Genomic DNA, 8,407 nt, shown 5'->3' with positions numbered 1-8,407 from the left:
GGAGTTCAAGTACCTCGGAATCTTGTTCACGAGTGAGGGAAGAGTGGATCGTGAGATCGACAGGCGGATCGGTGCGGCGTCTTCAGTAATGCAGACGCTGTATCGATCCGTTGTGGTGAAGTAGGAGCTGAGCCGGATGGCAAAGCTCTCAATTTACCGGTCGATTTACATTCCCATCCTCACCTATGGTCATGAGCTTTGGGTTATGACCGAAAGGACAAGATCACGGGTACACGCGGCCAAAATGAGCTTCCTCCACCGGGTGGCGGGGCTCTCCCTTAGAGATAGGGTGAGAAGCTCTGTCATCCGGGAGGAGCTCAAAGTAAAGCCGCTGCTCCTCCACATCGAGAGGAGCCAGATGAGGTGGTTCGGGCATCTAGTCAGGATGCCACCCAAACGCCTCCCTAAGGAGGTGTTTCGGGCACGTCCGACCGTTAGGAGGCCGCGGGGAAGACCCAGGACACGTTGGAAGACTATGTCTCCCAGCTGGCCTGGGAACGCCTCGGGATCCCCTGAGAAGAGCTGGACGAAGTGGCCGGGAAGAGGGAAGTCTGGGCTTCCCTGCTTCGGCTGCTGCCCCCGCGACCCGGCCTCGGATAAGCGGAAGAAGATGGATGGATGGATGGATGGATGGAGTTTGCATGTTCTCCCCGTAACTGCGTGGGTTCCGTCCGGGTACTCCGGCTTCCTCCCACGTTCAAAGACAAGCACCTGGGGATAGGTTGATTGGCAACACTAAATTGGCCCTAGTGTGTGAAAGTGTGAATGTTGTCTATCTGTGTTGTCCCTGTGATGAGTTGGCAACTTGTCCAGGGTGTACTCTGCCTTCTGCCCGAGTGCTGAGATAGGCTCCAGCACCCCCTGTGACCCCAAGAGGGACAAGCGGGAGAAAATGGATGGATGGACGGATAACTATATTAAGTAAGTGCGCTTCCAGAAAATGACTGTGCAATTTTGCTAGTGCTAAGATATGCAAAATGCTTTATTGATAACCCCCTAAATCATTGTACATATTTGGTATAATTAATGAGAATTTTTTAGGGAATCCTACAGTGAGTTTAAATGTATTCTGTAGAGAGATCAAAAAGGTATTACCACAAGAATCCAGTAGTGTCCTCGATTGATGACCCCCAAAATGTATTTATACATCAGTGGGTTGAGCTGAAGCATAATACAACATATTAAACAAGTTCACTGATATATTTTGAACAAAGGACAATAAAATGAGAGAAAATGTTCCACCTTGATTTTTGGCGAGAGTGACAAACGGTAGAAAATGAATGGATGGATGTCTTGGAAGACGTTTTGCCTCTCATCCAAGTAGGCTTCATCAGTTCGTGCTCATAGACTTAGATTGGTCAGATCTAGTCTGGACTTTATAAATATTACTTGGAATCCATTTTTGGCAGCAGCAAAGTAGTAATAATAATAATAATAATAATACATTTTATTTGGTATAGCGCTTTTCAGAGTACACAAAGACGCTTTACAGGATAAAAAATTAAAATATAAAACAGTTCAAAGGAAATATAAAAGTAGTACATTGTAAAATACATAATAATACTGGACATTTGGGTCCAATAAGCCCAAATAGCAAAGAGAAATAAAAAAAAGCATGTAAAAAAAAAACAGCTTGGGCCTTAAGAGGTTAAGTAGTAAAACCTTAAAGTTGCATCTTAAGTGCACAGGAAGCCAGTGCAGGTGAGCCAGTATAGGCGTAATATAATCAAACGTTCTTGTTCTTGTCAAAAGTCTAGCAGCCGCATTTTGTACCAACTGTAATCTTTTAATGCTAGACATAGAGAGACTCGAAAATAATACATTACAGTAGTCGAGACAAGACGTAATGAACGCATGAATAATGATCTCAGCGTCGGTGGTGGACAAAATGGGACGCCTTTTAGCGATATTACGGAGATGAAAGAAGGCTGTTTTAGTAACACTCTTAATGTGTGACTCAAATGAGAGCGTCGTGTCAAAGATAATACAGAGATTCTTTATCGAGTCGCTTTGTGTAATACTTTTGTTGTCAAATGTTAAGAGGTGTTATTAAATTATTAAATCATAACATTAACCAAATCTGTTTACTTCGCCAACTACTTTATTAAAATCACTCTGGATCCCAGCGTATTTGATTAGGAATCAGGGGTCATTCAAATTGGAACTAACTCAGCAACCACCAGGAATGTGCTCGCAACAATCATATTATTACTGAATCTACAGGGGCTTAAGTTTCTTCTTGCCTTTAAAAAAAACCAACTAGTGACGACTATGTTTCTAACTTCAATCAGGGGTCTTTGAATGCACCATAGTTATGTGCAATGAGATGCAAAAGTGAAACTTGTACGTAACTTTCTACTGCCATCGATAGATTTATTATATTTTACCTTTTCTCTATCACCTAATCCTTGTTGCAAAATGTTGGTGCTAAATGTGAACTTTGATGATGTTATGACGTCTGTGTTGAGTGACGTGTTTCATGCTGGGTTTATGCCATCCAGTTGTAAAGAACTATCTTGCCTTTTGATAGGAGATGTAGGCAGTCAGACATTCTTAATTTGATTCAAACACCCTTATTATTGAGAACCTTCATGGCTAAATATATATTTATTTCATGACTTACATATTTATATAACAGAAAAAAAATTATTCAAACTTCAAAAAAGCCCATGAGCGCCCTTTGGCTTGCGGCCCCAGTATGGTGCTGCGTTGCAACAAAAACAGGATGAAGGTAAATCGCTGGTGTTTACTTGAAGTAACCTTTTGACAAGTGGAGGTTGGTGACATTAGGCCCATGTGCGCACGTGTGGCTGAGCAGCGCCAAACACAATGGGAGGAACATGCGACTAGATAGTGTAACAACCTTGTTAATGTTTATGTTAATAATGCAATTGTTGTTAGGGCGGTATAGCTTGGTTGGTAGAGTGGCCGTGCCAGCAACTTGAGGGTTGCAGGTTCGATCCCCGCTTCCGCCATCCTAGTCACTGCCGTTGTGTCCTTGGGCAAGACACTTTACCCACCTGCTCCCAGTGCCACCCACACTGGTTTAAATGTAACTTAGATATTGGGTTTCACTATGTAAAGCGCTTTGAGTCACTAGAGAAAAAGCACTATATAAATATAATTCAGTTTAGTTCAGTTTAATGATGTCCAGAGTTCCTTGTTGGTAAACACACCGGGCTTTAAAAGTTATTGCGGGGAAGAATGAGGAAGTGTTAATGTGTCTGTGCAATTAGAAGAGAAAGAGATGTGTGTGCAAAAGGGAAGATTTGTTCTGAAATGTTGTCCATTGTTGGCTTAAGGTTGGCATACAAAAGTTAAAAAGAGCATCAGACTCTGGGTGACTGTCTGGACCAGACAGTATATATGATGATAGTATATATATGATAGTATATATCTGTATCATGAATCAATTTAAGAGGACCCCGACTTAAACAAGTTGAAAAACTTATTCGGGTGTTACCATTTAGTGGTCAATTGTACGGAATATGTACTTCACTGTGCAACCTACTAATAAAAGTCTCAATCAATCAATCAATGGGCTTTAGTTGATACAACACTCCCGTCAGGGGGTGCATTATCCGGCATAACACCTGAAACTTGGAGCTTCTGCTGAAGAACAGAACAACCGACTTTGACTGTTTTTCGCTGGCTTTGGATGAGAGCTTTGATGTACGTAACACCGCCCAGCTGCTCATCTTTTTACGTGGGATAACTGCTGACTTTCAAATCACGGAGGAGCTGGCAGCCATGCAGTCAATTAAAGAGACAACCACAGGTAATGACTTGTTCACATAGGTAAATGCGTGTTTGGACATGTTAGGACTGAAATGGGACAAGCTGGCAGGTCTGACAACAGATGGTTGTCCAAATCTGACGGGGAAAAATGTTGGACTTTTAAAGAGGATGCAGGATAAACTTCAAATTAACCCTGTGCAGAAATTGACATTTTTTCATTGTATTGTACATCAGGAAGTGTAGTGTAAGACAGTGTTAAAAATAAAACCATCAAAAGCAATCTGCTTTTGTATAAAGTTAAGTTAGGTTAAATGAAAGTATTATTATTATTATTAATTATTATTATTATTTTTATTTATCTTACGGTATATCAAAAATAATATTGAGCAAAATTGAATTGAAATATTGTCGATGTGGCCCTCTAGCAGTGCTCGGGTTGCTCATGCGGCCCCGGTAAAAATTAATTGCCCACCCCTGGTCTGGACGCTACATTATCAAAAAAAACAGTTTTCATTTAAAAAGCATAATACATGTTAAAATTGTGCTGTTGGGGAATACTTTTATTTTAATTTATTTCAATGAGTGATGAATCTGACATGTTTCACAATACGGCTTTTAAGATTTTTAGGTACAAGCTGATTTTTCTACATTTCCTACAATGCATTGCCGCTGGCCATATTAGCAGGCTTTGTTTGTAAACACGCTCATTGTTGCTGATCATTCATCTTGTGATACTGATAATGCCGACGACGTGATGCCTTGACAACACGATGTCCACTCGGTATAAACAGATAAACACAAATGTCACCAAATCATCCACAAACATGACTGTCTTTGCTCTCAAGGCTCCAATAGTTTTGAAAGTCCTTCAAAGTGTAAAATGGGTCGGCTTGTAAAATTTGATAATTCACAAAGTCAGGGTATAAAACGCATGAAACCATGACGTGTTCTCTGCTACACTCATACTTGTCAAACTGGTACAGATCCTTACATTACGGCTGTTTTTTTTCCTTATAACAACATAGGGACTTTTAATCCAAAGACTCACACTATTTCTCCCTCGTATCACAGCTGGTGCAATGTTAGTCCGGATGAGAGAGGTGAGTACCGTAAGTAACAATAACAACAATTCAATTAAAACAACAGTGGCTACATCAAAAAAAGGATAGAAAGTGGATTAAAAAGTATAGTTAAAAGGTGCATTAACTCAAAGCTTTACTAAAAAGAGAAGTTTTCAAATGTTTCTTAAAAGTCTCAAAACAGCCAAGATCACGGAGGGACTGGTGCAAGTTGTTCCAGAGTCTGGAAACTATAGCCTGGAATGCCGGGTCTCCACAGGTTTTAAAATTAGTTTTTGGGATCTTTAGAAGACCCTGGCCTGAAGACCGGAGGCTGCGCCCTAAAGAGTAGGGGCATACCAAGTCAGCGATGTACTGAGGGGCCCCACCATGCAACGCACGGAAATTCAGGACTAAAATCTTAAACTCAATGCGGAGTACAGTATCCAATACAACTATTGTGAAAAGTTATTTGACCAAGCACATCAAGTTATTGCAAAGTGAGGCTGTCTTTTATTTAGACTCATTTCGACTTACAAAATTGTTATGTTTCCCGTGAAAACATGTGTACGACAATCATTTGATTATTCACAAATACGTCTTTAATGCCGTCAGGTAGGACATCAGCTAATGACAGACTATATATGTATATATATATATATATATATATATATATATATATATATATATATATATATAAGGGCTGCAACTAACAATTAATTTGATAATCGATTAATCTGTTTATTATTACTTCGATTGATCGATTAATAATCGGATAAAAGAGACAAACTACATTTCTATCCTTTCCAGTATTTTATACATAGTTTTCACGCCCGACTGATTTCCCATGATGCTCCGCGCGATCCGCCATTTTGAAAGGCAAGCGCACCGGTACAACATCAGCAAATTCATATATACGAACCCGTTCACAAACGTATGCATAATGGCCGAGAAACCAGCAAAAAAGAAGTATAAAGAAGGCTTGGACAACCAGACGTTGGAAAGATACAACCAGAAGACACAATGCATAGGCGTTGACCCGTACGAAGTGCCGAAACAAAGTTCCACGTATGACCACAAATGCCTCCCGGCCATAACGTACATAGACATTTTGAACTACCTCGTCAATTACACCAGTGCCTATACAATGGAGGAATTGAGGGCATTCAAGTCTCTGGAGGCGTACAACCAGTTTATTAACGGATGGGTCAGCGACGTTAAAAGCATGACTGCAAACGAGAAAGTGCTTGTAGTGGGCAGGGTATGTATATATAACGTACATTAAAACCATGTGTTTAGCGAGGACACGTCGGACTCCTTAGGATAAGGGGAGTCTGCCCAAGCCTGTCCTCTCCCATCCACTTATATTTATTTATATATGTGATAAATTTGTTAATTTATTCAATTTGTTAGTTTTGATAATGCCCAACTGAAGAGTATAAAATATAATTCACGAGTATGACAATTTTTTTTCACTTAAATCCCAGATTGAAATGGAAAATATATGAATTTAAAGTATGCCCCCTCTCAATAACCCCCAGCCCACACACACCTTGTTATGCGCCTGTATAGCATACTAAGTGGGTTACTGGTGGTGTATGGACTACTTATGTATATACACTGATGGTGACTGAATGTATTCGAAAAACTAACAAATTATTTATTCTGTATTTTCAGGTGCGTCATTCTCAAAGGATGAACGAAACAGCATTGCGGCCATGGATTATAGCATCACCAAGTGGGATTGTAGACAGTGCTCACTGTGATTGTATGGCAGGACTGGGAGAATCCTGCACACATGTTGGAGCCCTTCTGTTCTATACCATGGAAGCATATCGAATCAGTAAAGAGAAGACAGCTACACAAGAGAAATCTTACTGGTTATTACCAACCACCGTAGACAGGGTGAACTATTCAGAGGTCAGACACATTGATTTTACAACTGCAGAAACATTAAAGAAACAATTGGACAGTGCACGAAATGGGGGCAGTGTCAGCAAAAGAAACAACCTGAAACTTCCATGTGTTCCTGAACCGTCGCCGGATGAAATTAATAATTTCATGGACTCCTTATTCAAAACAGGATCAAGAGCTTCGGCACTATCCGTCCGGAAAACATACCAAGAACACTTTGTTCCAGACGTGCTAAAAGAAGGCTATTTACCGCCATCATTTTTGACCAGTGTTTGCTCGAAGCTATTGTCAATAATCGTGAAGCGTGTCAACTAGGCCAGGTGTGTTTTGTTTGCCTCCCAAGATGGCGGATGACCCGGGATAACCCGGATGTGTGACGTCACGTAAACACCATGTATATTGATAAATGTATCGATAAAAAGCAGAGCCTCACGACGTATGCGCGTTTATCACAACTCTCTCGCTCTCTCTGTCTCTCCCCCTCCCTCACGAATGCTGCTGCACACACAATTGGTTGTGTTTTTAACCTTCTTAACCCTGAACGTATATTGAAAACACACGCAACCCTAACTCAAAATGCCGGACATTTGAGGCATTTAAGAAACACCGCCCGACAGCCCCGCAAAAGAGGACATGTCCGGGTAAAACAGGACGTATGGTCAGGACCTAGCCCGATTCACGTCCGGTGAAACCGATCGCTGCTAGTCCTCTTTTGCTAGCATGCTAGCAGCTAATGGGCTTGTTATGTTATTGTTTTGAATAACACATCGTTGGATGACTTGCAGAACTGTCTTTTAATCACGATCACATATTACAAACGCTACTTCAACACTCGTGCGTACAAGGTGTGTACCTCTCTAAAGAGTCCTACCTGACACATACTATATATTGGTTCCTAGTAGAGATGCGCGGTTTGCGGACACAACCGCGGAGTCCGCGGATTATCCGCGGATCGGGCGGATGAAATTAAAAAAAATAAGATTTTATCCGCTCGCGGGTCGGGTCGGGCGGATTAATTAGATTTTTTTTTCTTTTTTGCGGGTGGCAGTTAAACCAATTGGGAAATATATATACATAGTTAAATGTTGTTACCCACATACGAAAAACGAGCAGGCACCTGCTGCATATGCCACAACAGAAGAAAAAAAAAGAAAAGAGATGGACACTTTTACGGAGCGGAGAAGGGACGCCTCGCCGGGGTCCGGGACCGAGGCCCCTTCCCCCGAGAGGGCCCCACCGGGAGCCGTAGCTGAGGCGATCCGCGAGAAGGGCCCGACGCACGTCCAGGGTCACTACCGCGCCCACCGCACCGACACCCCGCCTCGTCCGCTTTCGCCGCGGCCGGCGTCACGCGCAGCAGGTAAGCAGCTTACCTGCCCGCCACCCCCGTGGCCGGGGGCTCGTAACATGGGTCACTCCGCGCGCTCCGCCCGCGCAGCTTACCTGCTTGCCACCCCTGTTGCCGGGGGCGCGTAACAGGGGTCACTCCACGCGCAGTGCGCTCACGAAAGGGGTGGGGCTCACCCTGGTTGATATAGAGAGCAGGACGGTGGCCATGGAATTTCATTTAAAGTTTGTGATAAACCATCAAACTCATTCGTTAAAAGGACTCTATAGTAATATAAAGCGAAATTTTCTGGACATTATCATGCAAGAAAAGTTTATTTTTGGGATCGCGATCACCGCGTAATGATTTT

The sequence above is a fragment of the Nerophis lumbriciformis genome, linkage group LG31 (genome assembly GCF_033978685.3).
Source record: "Nerophis lumbriciformis linkage group LG31, RoL_Nlum_v2.1, whole genome shotgun sequence".
Lineage (NCBI taxonomy): Eukaryota > Metazoa > Chordata > Actinopteri > Syngnathiformes > Syngnathidae > Nerophis > Nerophis lumbriciformis.
The sequence above is the reverse complement of the archived record's forward strand: the minus strand, read 5'-3'. Positions refer to the sequence as shown.